The sequence below is a fragment of the Chlorocebus sabaeus genome, chromosome 7 (assembly GCF_047675955.1).
Source record: "Chlorocebus sabaeus isolate Y175 chromosome 7, mChlSab1.0.hap1, whole genome shotgun sequence".
Lineage (NCBI taxonomy): Eukaryota > Metazoa > Chordata > Mammalia > Primates > Cercopithecidae > Chlorocebus > Chlorocebus sabaeus.
In genome coordinates this window covers 47,322,982-47,335,184 of record NC_132910.1, presented here as the reverse complement: position 1 = coordinate 47,335,184, position 12,203 = coordinate 47,322,982, and the positions used below count along the sequence as shown (strand labels likewise).

The 12,203-nt window shown below is 32.8% G+C and overlaps 1 pseudogene; it reads left to right on the top strand.

Annotated features, from left to right (window-relative positions):
• Nucleotides 1-256: 256 nt before the first annotated feature.
• LOC119623974 (U6 spliceosomal RNA) lies at nt 257-352 on the top strand (annotated as a pseudogene).
• The last annotated feature ends 11,851 nt before the right edge of the window (nt 353-12,203 follow it).

Here is a 12,203-nt window from a genome sequence, read left to right as displayed (position 1 = left end):
CAAATCTTGAGGGTTGAGGACTGATACCAAAATGGCTACAATATATAATATTTTTAATTTTAAAAAATGAAACATGCAAAGAAACAGGAAAGCATGACACATGTACAGCCAACAGAAAATATCCCTGAGGAGTCCCAGATTTTGATCTTAGAAGACAATGTCTTAAATAAGTTATTGTAGATAAGTTCAAAGAATTAACAAGACTATGTGTAAGGCACTCAAGAAATGTAAAGAAAATGCCTTACAAAATAAATCAGTGATCACTTATACTAACATAAGAATGATACAGAGAAGAGTAGCATGGACCCTGTAAAAGGATGCAACACAAATTTGCAAGGCATTCCATATTTTTCAAAAAATGTATTTTTAAAAATAAAAATAGAAATTATATATATAAAAGAACTAAATAAAAATGTTTACATCTCACCAAAAAGATATCAATAAAGTACATTAAATTTATATTTGCTTTAAAAACACAGATATAAATTGTGAACTTAAAAAGACCAATAACAAAAATATGAGTGTCTCAACACTGTATTTGTGCTGGCAAAAGAGTGAATTGACAGACTTGAAGATAGGTCAATAGAGATAATCCAATCTTTGAAGCAGTATGGGAAATGAAAAAAGAAAATGAACAGAAACTCAGAGAATTATGGGATGTCATTAAGTGTACCAAAATAAACAAGTCTCAGAGGAGATGAGAGAGTCATATTGGCAAAAAGACTGGAAAATTTCAAAATTTATAACATATTAATCTACACATCCAAGATCAATAAACTCCACATAGAACAAATTCAGAAGGTCCGCAGTTAGAATGGTCAGAGTCAAATGATGTAATTCAAATACTTTTTTTTTTTTTCCTTGAAAACATTAAGAGAAAATATACATCAATTATCTGGGAGCTTCAATAAGATTAACAGCTGACTTCTCATGCAAAACTATGGATGTCAGAAGACAGTGGGTACCATGTCCAAAGTGTTGAAATAAAAATACTGTTCACTGAGAATTCAGCTAAACTCTCCTTCATAAATGCATATAAAATTAAGACATTCCCAGGATTTTTAAAAAGAGGAATGGAGATTATTTGTTGCTAGAAGATCTGATCTACGAAAAAGGTTTTTAAAAAGAATCATTCAGGCTGAAATGACACTTGAAACCACATGAATTAATAAAGAGCACTAGTAAAGTATACTATATAAGTAAATATAAAACAGCATAAAAATATTTATTTATTATGGTATTAGTTTGTTCTCACATTGCTATAAAGAATTACCTGTGACTGGGTAATTTATAAAGAAAAGCAGTTTAATTGGCTCACAGTTCTACATGGCCAGGGAGGAAACGTACAATCATGGCAGAAGGTGAAGAGGAAGCAGGCACATCATACATGGCTGGAGCAAGAGGAAGAGACAGTGGAGGAGAGGTGCTGTACACTTTTAAATAACCAGATCTCATGAGAACTCTATCATGACGTAGCACTAGGGGGATGGTGCTAAACCGTTAGAAACCATTCCCATGATACAATCACCTCCCACCAAGCTCCACCTCCAATAGTGCAAATTAAAATTCAAAGTGAGATTTGGATGGTGATACAGAACCAAATTATATCAATAACCCTTTCCTTATCCTGTTTTATAAAAATAATTGCATAAAGCAATAATTATAAAACACCATTGATCGGTTTATAATGTGAAGATATAGTTTGTAGGACAATCACAGTTTAAAGAAGGAGAGAGAAATAAGAGCATATTGGAGCAAAGATTTGTATACCTTTCACATTAAGTTAGTAGTAAGTTGAACTGGATTGTTTAAAGTTATGAGCTAACTAAGCACCAGGAAAATCACCTAGAAGATAACTCAAAAAATATAAGAAACAATGAAACAGTGAAAATAGTACACTAGGAAGTATCTGTTTAACATCAAAAAGGCAGTAATTGATAAATGAAGGTACAAAAAGACACAAGGCATATATGGAATACAAATAGCAAACTGTCAGATGTAAATTCTATAAAATTGTTTAAATACTCAAAAGGCAAAGATTGGCAGAGTGGACAAAAATGCGTGATCCAACTAAAGCAGTCTTCAAGAAACACCCTTTAGATTCAAAGACAGAAATAGGTTGAAAGTGAAAGAACTGAAAGATATGCCATGCAAACAGTACCAAACCAAAGCTTTGCTGGATATATTAATATCTAGTATAAATAGACTTTAAGACAAAATGTGTTACTAAAGACAAAAAGTCATTCTAATAAGATCAATTCATCAAGGAGATACAGCAATTGTAAGTATATATGTACCTAGCAACATGGTCCTAAAATATATGAAGCAAACACTGACAGAATAGATGGGGGAACAGACAATTAAACAATAACAATTAGACTTCAGTAACCCACTTTCAATCATGGATATACCAACTAGACAGAAGCAAAAAAAAAAAAAAAAAATTAACACTATAAACTAACAAGACTTAAAAGACATCTACAGAACACTCAGTCCAACAACTGTACAATACACATTCTTCTGAAGCACACATGGAACATCATCTGGGACACATCATATTCTAGTCATAAAACAACATTCCTAAAGAGAATGAGTCTATGAAACAAAGCAAAAGAGAAATGAGAAAATATTTTGAAATGAATAAAAACAAAAACACAACATACCAAAATGTATAGAATCCAACTAAAACAGTGCTTAGAGGAAAACTTATACCTGTAAATGCTTACAGTGTAAAAGAAAAAAATCAGTATGCTAACCTTCCACTGCAAGAAATCAGAAGAGTAAACTAAATCAAAAACAGGAAAGAGGAGGAGATAACAAATATTACAGCAGAAATATTGATAATCAGTAGAGAAAGCCAATGAAACCAAAAGTTATTCCTGGAAAAGATCAACAAAAAATGACACATCTTTAGCTAGTTGATCAAGAAAATGAAGAAAGAAGACTTAAATTATAATCAGGAATGAAAAAAGGGACATTAATACTAGATTTGTAGAAATAAAGAATTATAAGGAAATATTGCATGGCAAATATTAGATAAGTTAGATAAAAATGCACAAAATCCTAGAAATGATAAGCTAGATTAACTCAAGAGGAAATAGAAAATCTTGAATAGACCTACAAAAAATGAGACCTGTAAAAATTAAGAGATTGAATTAGAAAATTTTGTAATCCATGAAGTAAGGCCCTGGCCCAGAAGGCTTCTCTGATTAATCTCATGAAACTGTTAAAAAGGTAATACCAGCCCTTCACAAATTCTTACAAAAATTAGCAGAGGACAGAACATTTTCCAATGTATTCTATAAGGTCAGTATTACTCTGATTGAAAAGAAAACCAAAAATACAAGCAGGGATATCACAAGAAAACCTCAGACCGATATCCCTTGTAAATATAAATGCAAACCCTCAACAACATACCAGCAAACAAAACCATAAGATATAAAAATAATTATACACCATGATCAAGTGTAATTTATCCCAGGAATGCAATGTTGGATTAACATCTGAAAATCAATCAATATACTGCAGCGTATTTTAGACTAAAAGACAAAAATGCTCATATCAATAGATTCAATGGCAACATATGGCAAAATCTAATACTCTTTAATGATAAAAATATTCACTCAGTATGAATACATAAAAACCCCCTCCACTTTATAAAGAGAATACATGAAACTGCACATGTGACATTGTTCTTAATGGAGAAAAACTGGATGTTTTCTCTCTAAGATCAGAAAAAACACAAGGATATTCACTTTTGCCATATTTATTCAACTTTGCACTGGAGGTTTTAGGTGGTACAATTAGGAAAAAAAAAAAGCATAAGACAAAAGAAGTAAAACTCTATTTGCAAATTACATGATCATATATATATATATAATTCTAAGAAATTAACTGAAAACTGTAAAACTAATAAATGAATTCAGCAATGTGGCAGGACATAAGATTAATATGGAAAAATTAATTGTATTGATACAGCAACAATACATGCAAAAATGAAATTAAAGCAATTTCATCTACAAGGCATCAAAAATGGACAAAATACATTTAACAAAAAAGCAAAATGTACACTGATAACTACAAAATATTATTTTTAAAATAGATATAAATGGAAAGACAACACACATTAATGGATTAGAATATTTAATGTTGTTTATATGAAAATACTTTCCAAATTGATCTACAGATTAAATGCAATCCATATTAAACTCCAGGTTGCCATTATATTGTTCCCAGAAAGTGATAGGCTGGTTTTGGAATAGAATTGAAAATTTCCTTGCATGGAAATGCAGGGATCCCGAAGACAGCCAAAATTATCTTTAGAAAAACAATAGAATTGGAGAGCTTATACTTCTCAATTTAAAAACTTAACATAATTATCAGTTATCAAGCTACAGTTATCAAACCAGTATGGGTATTGGCACGAGGATAAGCACATAGAACAGAAATGAGAGTTCAGAAATGAATCATCACATTTTTGATCAATTGATTTTCAACAAAACAATTCAGTGGGGAAGAATTTTCATTTCAACAAATGATTCTGTGTCAACTGGATACCCATATTGCAATATGATGGGTTTGGCCCCATCTTGTCACATATACAAAAATTAAATCTAACTTGGTGAGAGATGTAAATGTAAGCTAAAATTATAAAACTACTAGAAAAAAAAAAATAAGGTTAAATCTTTCTGACCAGCTGTGCGCGGTGGCTCACGCCTGTAATCCCAGCACTTTTGGGAGGCCCAGGCGGGCGGATCACGAGGTCAGGAGATCGAGACCATCCTGGCTAACACGGTGAAACCCCGTCTCTACTAAAAAATGCAAAAAATTAGCCGGGCGTGGCGGCGGGCTCCTGTAGTCCCAGCTACTCGGGAGGCTGAGGCAGGAGAATGGCGTGAACCCGGGAGGCAGAGCTTGCAGTGAGCCGAGATCGTGCCACCACACTCCAGCCTGGGCGACAGAGCGAGACTCCGTCTCAAAAAAAAAAAAAAAAAAAAATCTTTCTGACCTTAGGTTAGATAAAGCATTCTTGGATATGGCACCCAATGCACACGTGACAAAAGATAAATCAGCCCTGATCAAATTTAAAACTTGTATGCTTCAAGGGGAAGCATTAAGAAACTGAGAGAATGCACACAATGGAAGAAATTATTTGCAAATCGTATATCTGACCCCATATCCACAATATATAAGAACTTGGATAACTCAATAATGAAAGATAGATAACCCAATTGACAAATGAGAAAAATATTTGTACACACATTTTCCTACAGAAGATATACAAATGGCAAAAAGACACATGAAAAGATCCCCATCAGAGATTCGAATGAAAACCACTTCATGTACCATTTCATGTCCACTGTGATGGCTATAATTACAGAGATGGAAAATAATGAGTGTTGAGAATTTAAAGAAATAAAACTTTCATACACTGCTGTTGAGAATGTAGAATGTTCTGTCTTAGAGAACAATGGGGAAGTTCCTCACAATGTTAACCAATGAGTTACAATGTAACATTGCAATTCCACTGTCAGGCATATACCCAAGAGAAATGAAAACGTATGTTCACATAAAAACCTGTGCATAAACGAGGAAATAACATAAATATCAAGGAATAGTTTTTAAAAATACAATGCATCCATACAATGGAATATTATTCAACAATAAAAAGGAATGAAATACTGATGCATGCTACAGCATAGATGAAATTAAAAATATGATCATACTTGAAAGAATCCAGTCACAAAAGACCACTTATTATATAATTCTATTTACATGAACTATCCAGAATAAGCAAATCTTTGGATAAGGAGGGTTTATTTGTTGTTTTCTGAACTGGTGGTTGGAGAAGGGAATGGGAATGGGGAGTGGCTCTAATACATGGGCAATTTGGTTTGGCATGAAGAAAATATTCTAAAATTAAATTTTATTGATAGTTGTGCAACTCCATGAATGTATGAAAAACCAGAGCAATACACTTTAAATTGGCTGCTTTTATAATATATGAATTATATCTCAATAATGTTGTTTAAAAAAATAACCACCAGCATCCCCTCCAAAAAAATGGAAGAAAAATACAGTATGAAAACTCAGAGGAATAATTTGTAAATCCTCAATATGTTTTTTGTAATGGAATGAATGAATAATAAACTATAATAAACTCTGCTTCAGCATAAAAGATCCTATGGTTTCCTCTTAGTCCAATTCATCAATGTCACTTAAAGTATTTATAGGGAAAAATAGACAGAAAGCATGTCACTAAAAGTGTCAATTACAGTAAGGATTTGACCTCAGGAGAAAGTTTATTTGCTGTTTGGTATTTTTAGAAAAGTATTTCATGCAAGAAAACTCTGATTGCTTTGGTGTATTGCATGTTGCTAAAATGCTGAGTAGCAAAGTTTTCATACCCATGGCTGTTTCTTTTCAAAAATAAATAGATCCAAATTTCCATTTCCATCATCCTTGTGATGGGAGGGAGCCCTCTGACAATTTGATTGAGTTCAGGACCATAAAGGACAAAGGAAAGAAACCCTGAAAACTGAAAGCCTTTTAGCGTCTGAGAATCATTTTCTATTTAAGTTCAGTATTGAGTCTAGAAATTGTGATAAGCCACCAGCCATCCATTCAGAATGGGCGGGCATTGGCCTTAGTATGCATAGGTGATTTCCAGTTCAATTTCATTTCCAGGCTACATTAGAATGCTACGAATCTAGCCCATGATAAATCTATCAGCTTTTGTAGTGTTTCCAGAAGACTTTTCAAAGAACAGTAAGGTCAAGTTGAAACTAGCCTTACAGTGAGAAATACGAACAGGACAAATAGGAGGGTGTGTAGATACAATCTGAGTATAAAATCAACTGATTTGTATTCCCTGATTATCTCATTTGTTCTCTCACCTCACTTTTGCATCAAATTTTGAACTAAGTCTGTCAGTTCTTCCTCAAATAAAATATTAAAATAAATACATTTCATTTTCATTATCCTAAAGGACCCTAAATCTTTTCTCCAACCTTGTACCGATAATATACACCTGGGGTTCATTCATCATGTTACTTGATACATTATGAAGATAACTAGGTTACAGATTTTTCTATAGAAATCAATTCTATATGCAGCTCATTTCTGTTGTGGTGCACAATAAGATAAGACATGCTTCTAATCCACAGTGGAACCATGCACAAAAGGGAAAACTGTTTATGGTCACCAGAAGTGCCCCCACCTATTAATGATGATGAAAATAATAATAGCCAACAATTATTGGGCACTTACTGTATGTCACAGCTTGTCATAAGTCCTTTAAGTAGAAGTTAATACAATAACTTTAGGAACTAGGATGACACGTTAGGAAGCTGAGACATACAGAGTTTCAGTAAGTTGTTCAGGTTGCTCAGTAGGTTTTGAAAGCAAGATTCCAGTTGGAGCTGTTAGTCTTGAGAGCCTAAGTTCTAAACCAGTATGTCTAGCCTTATATATCGGGAGCAGATAGTGTCAATTTCAATAAAGTTTATCCATTTTTAGATAATGTTAATCTATTTTTAAAAACCTATCAGTTGCAAATAATTGCATTTTTATACAGGATCACAGTGAGATATATATGATATATATATTACATATATATGTGAGATCGATATATAAAAGATTCATATTTTGTGATGTATTTGACCTGAATATATGTCAAATATATCTGAGATATATATATTTATATATTATATATTTATCTCAGATCTATATATAAAAGATTCATATTTTGTGACATTTGACATAAACATGTCAAATATATTTGTCATATATTCATATATATTTGTCAAATATACATTTGACATATATTAATGTATATATATATTTGACATATAGTCAAGTAACCTGTAGTTTTTAAAGTACTTAATGGAGAGTGAAAGAGTTTAACTTTTATATATGCCTCCCTGGACTTTAGATTCCTCATCTATAAATCAGAGAGATTGACTTCAAAGATCCCTAGAATACAATGGCCCTAAAATTGTTTTTATAATCTACTTCAATTTCCTACATACATATCCTGTGCCTATTTTTATGAGAGGTATATTTTTTTACAGATTTATAGTAGTACATAATATATTTAAAAGCATAATTATGTGTGGTATGTGTTAAATATGTATATTTCCCATCTTATTGTTAATATTTATTTTGCGCTTTTTTGCCATTTAAAAATTTAAGTAATTTCGTATGGTCAGGTTTATCATTTATTTTTCTTAAGTCTTCTGATTTTCCTGTGTTATATTTCAACAGATGTTTCAAATATAAAATATTAAAATTAATTACCCTCTTCTACTTTATGGATAGAAATTTTTAACATTTTAATCTCTTATACATTTAGAGTGTTTTATGCAATATGTAAATTAGAGATCTATCTAGCTTTTGCATAGCTAGTCAGTTATCCCAATATCATTTAAAGTTTCCTAGCTTCCTCTCAAGTGATTACCATTAAGAAAATACAACCTTGATCATAAATTCTGTTCCCTGATGAACTTAAATCACTTTATAAACCCTTCATTCTGTCCTTTATCCCAACACTAGTGTCATTGTGAATAGTAAATAGAAAAGATCTTCATCATTACTTAGGGCGAAAGAAAAACAAATTAAGGTAACATTGAGATTTTTCTATCAGACAAAGATTTATACATTTAATAAAACAAATGTTATGTCAAAACGAGTCACACCAAAAATTTTGATGAAAATAAAAATTGTGCAATGAGGCAGCATCCATAAGTAATGTAAATGTTCATGCTGTACCCTCACAGTGATTTGAGGTCCCGCTAGGTATTCCCAAGATCCTTTCAAGAGATTTGTGAAGTTAAGGTGCTTTTCCTCATAATACTAAGACATCATTGGTCTGTTTTTGTTTTTTGTTTTTCTGGGTTTTTTTTCTCTCTCTGTAAACATTTGCATTGAAATTTCAAAAGCAATGATGGTAAAATGGCTGTTACTTTTAAGGGGAATGAAAGCAGTGGCAACAAGTTAAACTAATAGTCATTTTTCTTCATCATACACAGTTTCATATACAGACACAGTTTCACTCATAATGTCCTTGATGAAACACTAAAAATTATCTTATTAAAACTTGACTCTGGAGTACCTTGCTATAATATTTTATGTGATGAAATATGAGGTACTCATTAAGCACCTCTGATGCTTACAGAAGTATGATGGTTGTTTTGAAAAAAAAAAAAAAAATCACTGATGTTAACTGGCCCAGCCCCTTATTTCATGCAACATCATTTTTACTAGAAAGAATGACTGATAGGAAAACTATGATTATACCAACATGAATATTGGAGAGATACTCTTTCTAAAATGAACAAAGTGAACCTGTCACTTCAAGGAAAATAACTGATGCTATTTGTTGCCAGTGATAAGGTTTGAGCTTTCAAGTAAAAATTAGAATTTTGGAAAATTACATCTATGACCCAGGAGCATGATAGCTTTCCAGTCCTGTAAAGGCTTTTCTGTGGTGATATTAACAAATACGAATTTTTTATTCGTATAAATATTATATAAATATTCGTATAAATATTATATAATGAAGCGTGTAAATATTTGGAAAACCTTATTAACCCAGGAAACCAATATTTTCCAAATACCCATGAATTTAGTAAGAGGACTATTTCAAATGCAAAACACACAACTACCTTTGATTGTAACTGAGTATAAAAAATTAATTTATTTTAGATTTCACGTTGCAACTAACCTTTAAGAAACTTCCGTTCATCAAGTTTTGGTGTACCATCAAAGAAAAATAACCAGTTTTCCAAAAAGGCTGCTTAAGCATCTCTCCTTTCCAATTTTCTAGCTATGTGAAGCTGGATTTTCTTCATCTACTTCACCAACATTAATACATTGAATGCAGAAGTAGATATCATGATCCAGTTGTCTTCTGTTAAGTCAGACATTGAGAACCTTTGCCAATGTTTAAATGATGCCACTCCTCATTTTTTTTCATAAAACTATGTTAACATGTGCCAGAGTTATTTTAAATAAATTAGCCAATAAATAATTTTTTTTAAGTCTCAGTTTTATAAAGCAGCAAATATTGATAGACATAAGGAGACATAATAGGCTCCTTGCTCTTCTCAATAACTGATTAATAACGTGTAACTCAGGAATTTATAAAACTGCAAAAGGGGTCCTGAGAATTTTTTTTTAAAAAAAAGTTTTTTTTAAAACTTTGACTACTGAGTTAGAAAATTACTAATAAAAAAAATCACCTCTGCTGAGTGCATAAAATTGCAAATGAACTAGTAACTGGTAATTATTTAACATTTTTTTCTTTTTCTCAACAGAAACTTTTATTGTTGTTATTTTAATCCTACCCCACAGGTCTACATTGGGTGCAAGGAGAAGATAATCTTGTCTTTTGTTTTCTAGTTGACTAGAACCAGAAGATACCTTAGGATAGAAGAATGAGTATATTCAACATGTAGGGACATTTTGCCCAAGGGTAGACTGGGAGCAGAGGCTACCAGTTGTCTTCTAGTATCTGTGAGGTATCTCCCAATATCCTACCTTCTCAACAATAAAGTCCATAAACTCAAACTGGGCAAATAAGCTGCCAAAAATATGTTATTTGTCAACCATTTCTGGAGCTAGATATGACCCAAAAATGTAAGCAACATGGTAGCATAAATTCTATAAATCTTGTGATAGATAGCTATTTTGCAAAATGAGGTGGAAACCACCTGTTAAAGATGGTAGCACTTAGAAGGAGCTTGGGTCCCTAAGGATAATAGAGCCACCACATTAATCATGGTCTGCCAATATTTGTGTGAGAGGGAAATACATTTCTGACTTGAAATTTATCTACCATGAATGACTTGATACATAAATGATGTGAAACTTACCTACCATAATTGGAGATTTTCTGTTACGACTGATCTTAACTTTAAGTGAGAAGTGACTCAGCAGTCCTGTTAGAGAAATGGAACTCTATTTTCTTTGCTCATTTGTTATCTTTTCCTAGTGTCAGTGTATTACATTCTACTAGCATAATCAGGGGAGTTTTTCAACATAAAAGATTATGTTGACGTTCAGCAAATAGCCCAAAGTATGGTGCTTTGGCAAACTGAGTGCTTTGAACCAAAGAAGAACCAAGGTCTGCCTGATTTTCTCCTGTGTGCCCGTCTCTTGCTCCTGTTTCTTTCCTGAAGTGTAGGGTGGGCATTTCTCTAAAGTTCCCTTATCGGTCGAATGATAGATCCTCAATTTTCATGAACCCACTCCCCAGGAATCTCATTAACAGGGAAGAGTGAGTCCAGGGAGAAGAGACTCCATGCCCAGGCAGATGTTGTCACAGGCTGTCACCTATTCTTTCAGTGGCCTCCTCTGATACCTGAAAGACTTTTCCATGCATAACAAAACAATCTTGTTCTCCGTGCATTTTCTCCCCTCCCCCTTCCGTAACTTGTGTCACTGTCACCACTACAAGGGCCCCAAACTCCTATTCCTTGCTGTACCTCGGGATATTGTATAATTTCAATCATCTGGCCCTTCTTTGAGTCTCAAATTTTGCGGCGCTCCCATGCGTATGCACATAATTAAAATGATTTTTCTCCGGTTAATCTGTTTACTGTCAGGTTATTTCATAGACTCAATTATCAAACCTTCTGAGAGTAGAAGGAAAGTTTTTCTCTCCCCTACAATTACTATTGAAGGTGAGAGTGAAAACTCAACTTTGGGGGGAAATATTTGGTAATTCTATTTCTAAAGGACATGTCCAGAAATGTCCTAATATTTTTTAACTGGCTGGAAGATTTCAGAACTAATTCACACACATACATACACACACACACACACTTACTTTGCTTGATTAAATAAGGCAAAATACTTTATGAGTTAATGATTACTCATTACTCTAGCAGTAACTAAAATTACAGAACAGGAACTGAGCTAGATATGATTGCTTCACCATAAAACTGTGAAAGAAAAATAAATCTCAGGACCCCAAAATCACTAAGCCAAGGGAAAAGTCAAGCTGGGAACTGTATCAGGCAAGTCTACCTCCCATTCTAACTCCTAAATAAGATAGCTAAAAAGATTAAAGAGCTACATACCCACCTCACAATTTATGCACAAGGAAATTCCTTACGGACCTCAAGATCTTTACCCTAAAACAGTTGTATTGAATTTCATCCTGGTCATGCAAACTAATAGCTTATCTTCACAGGTGTGGG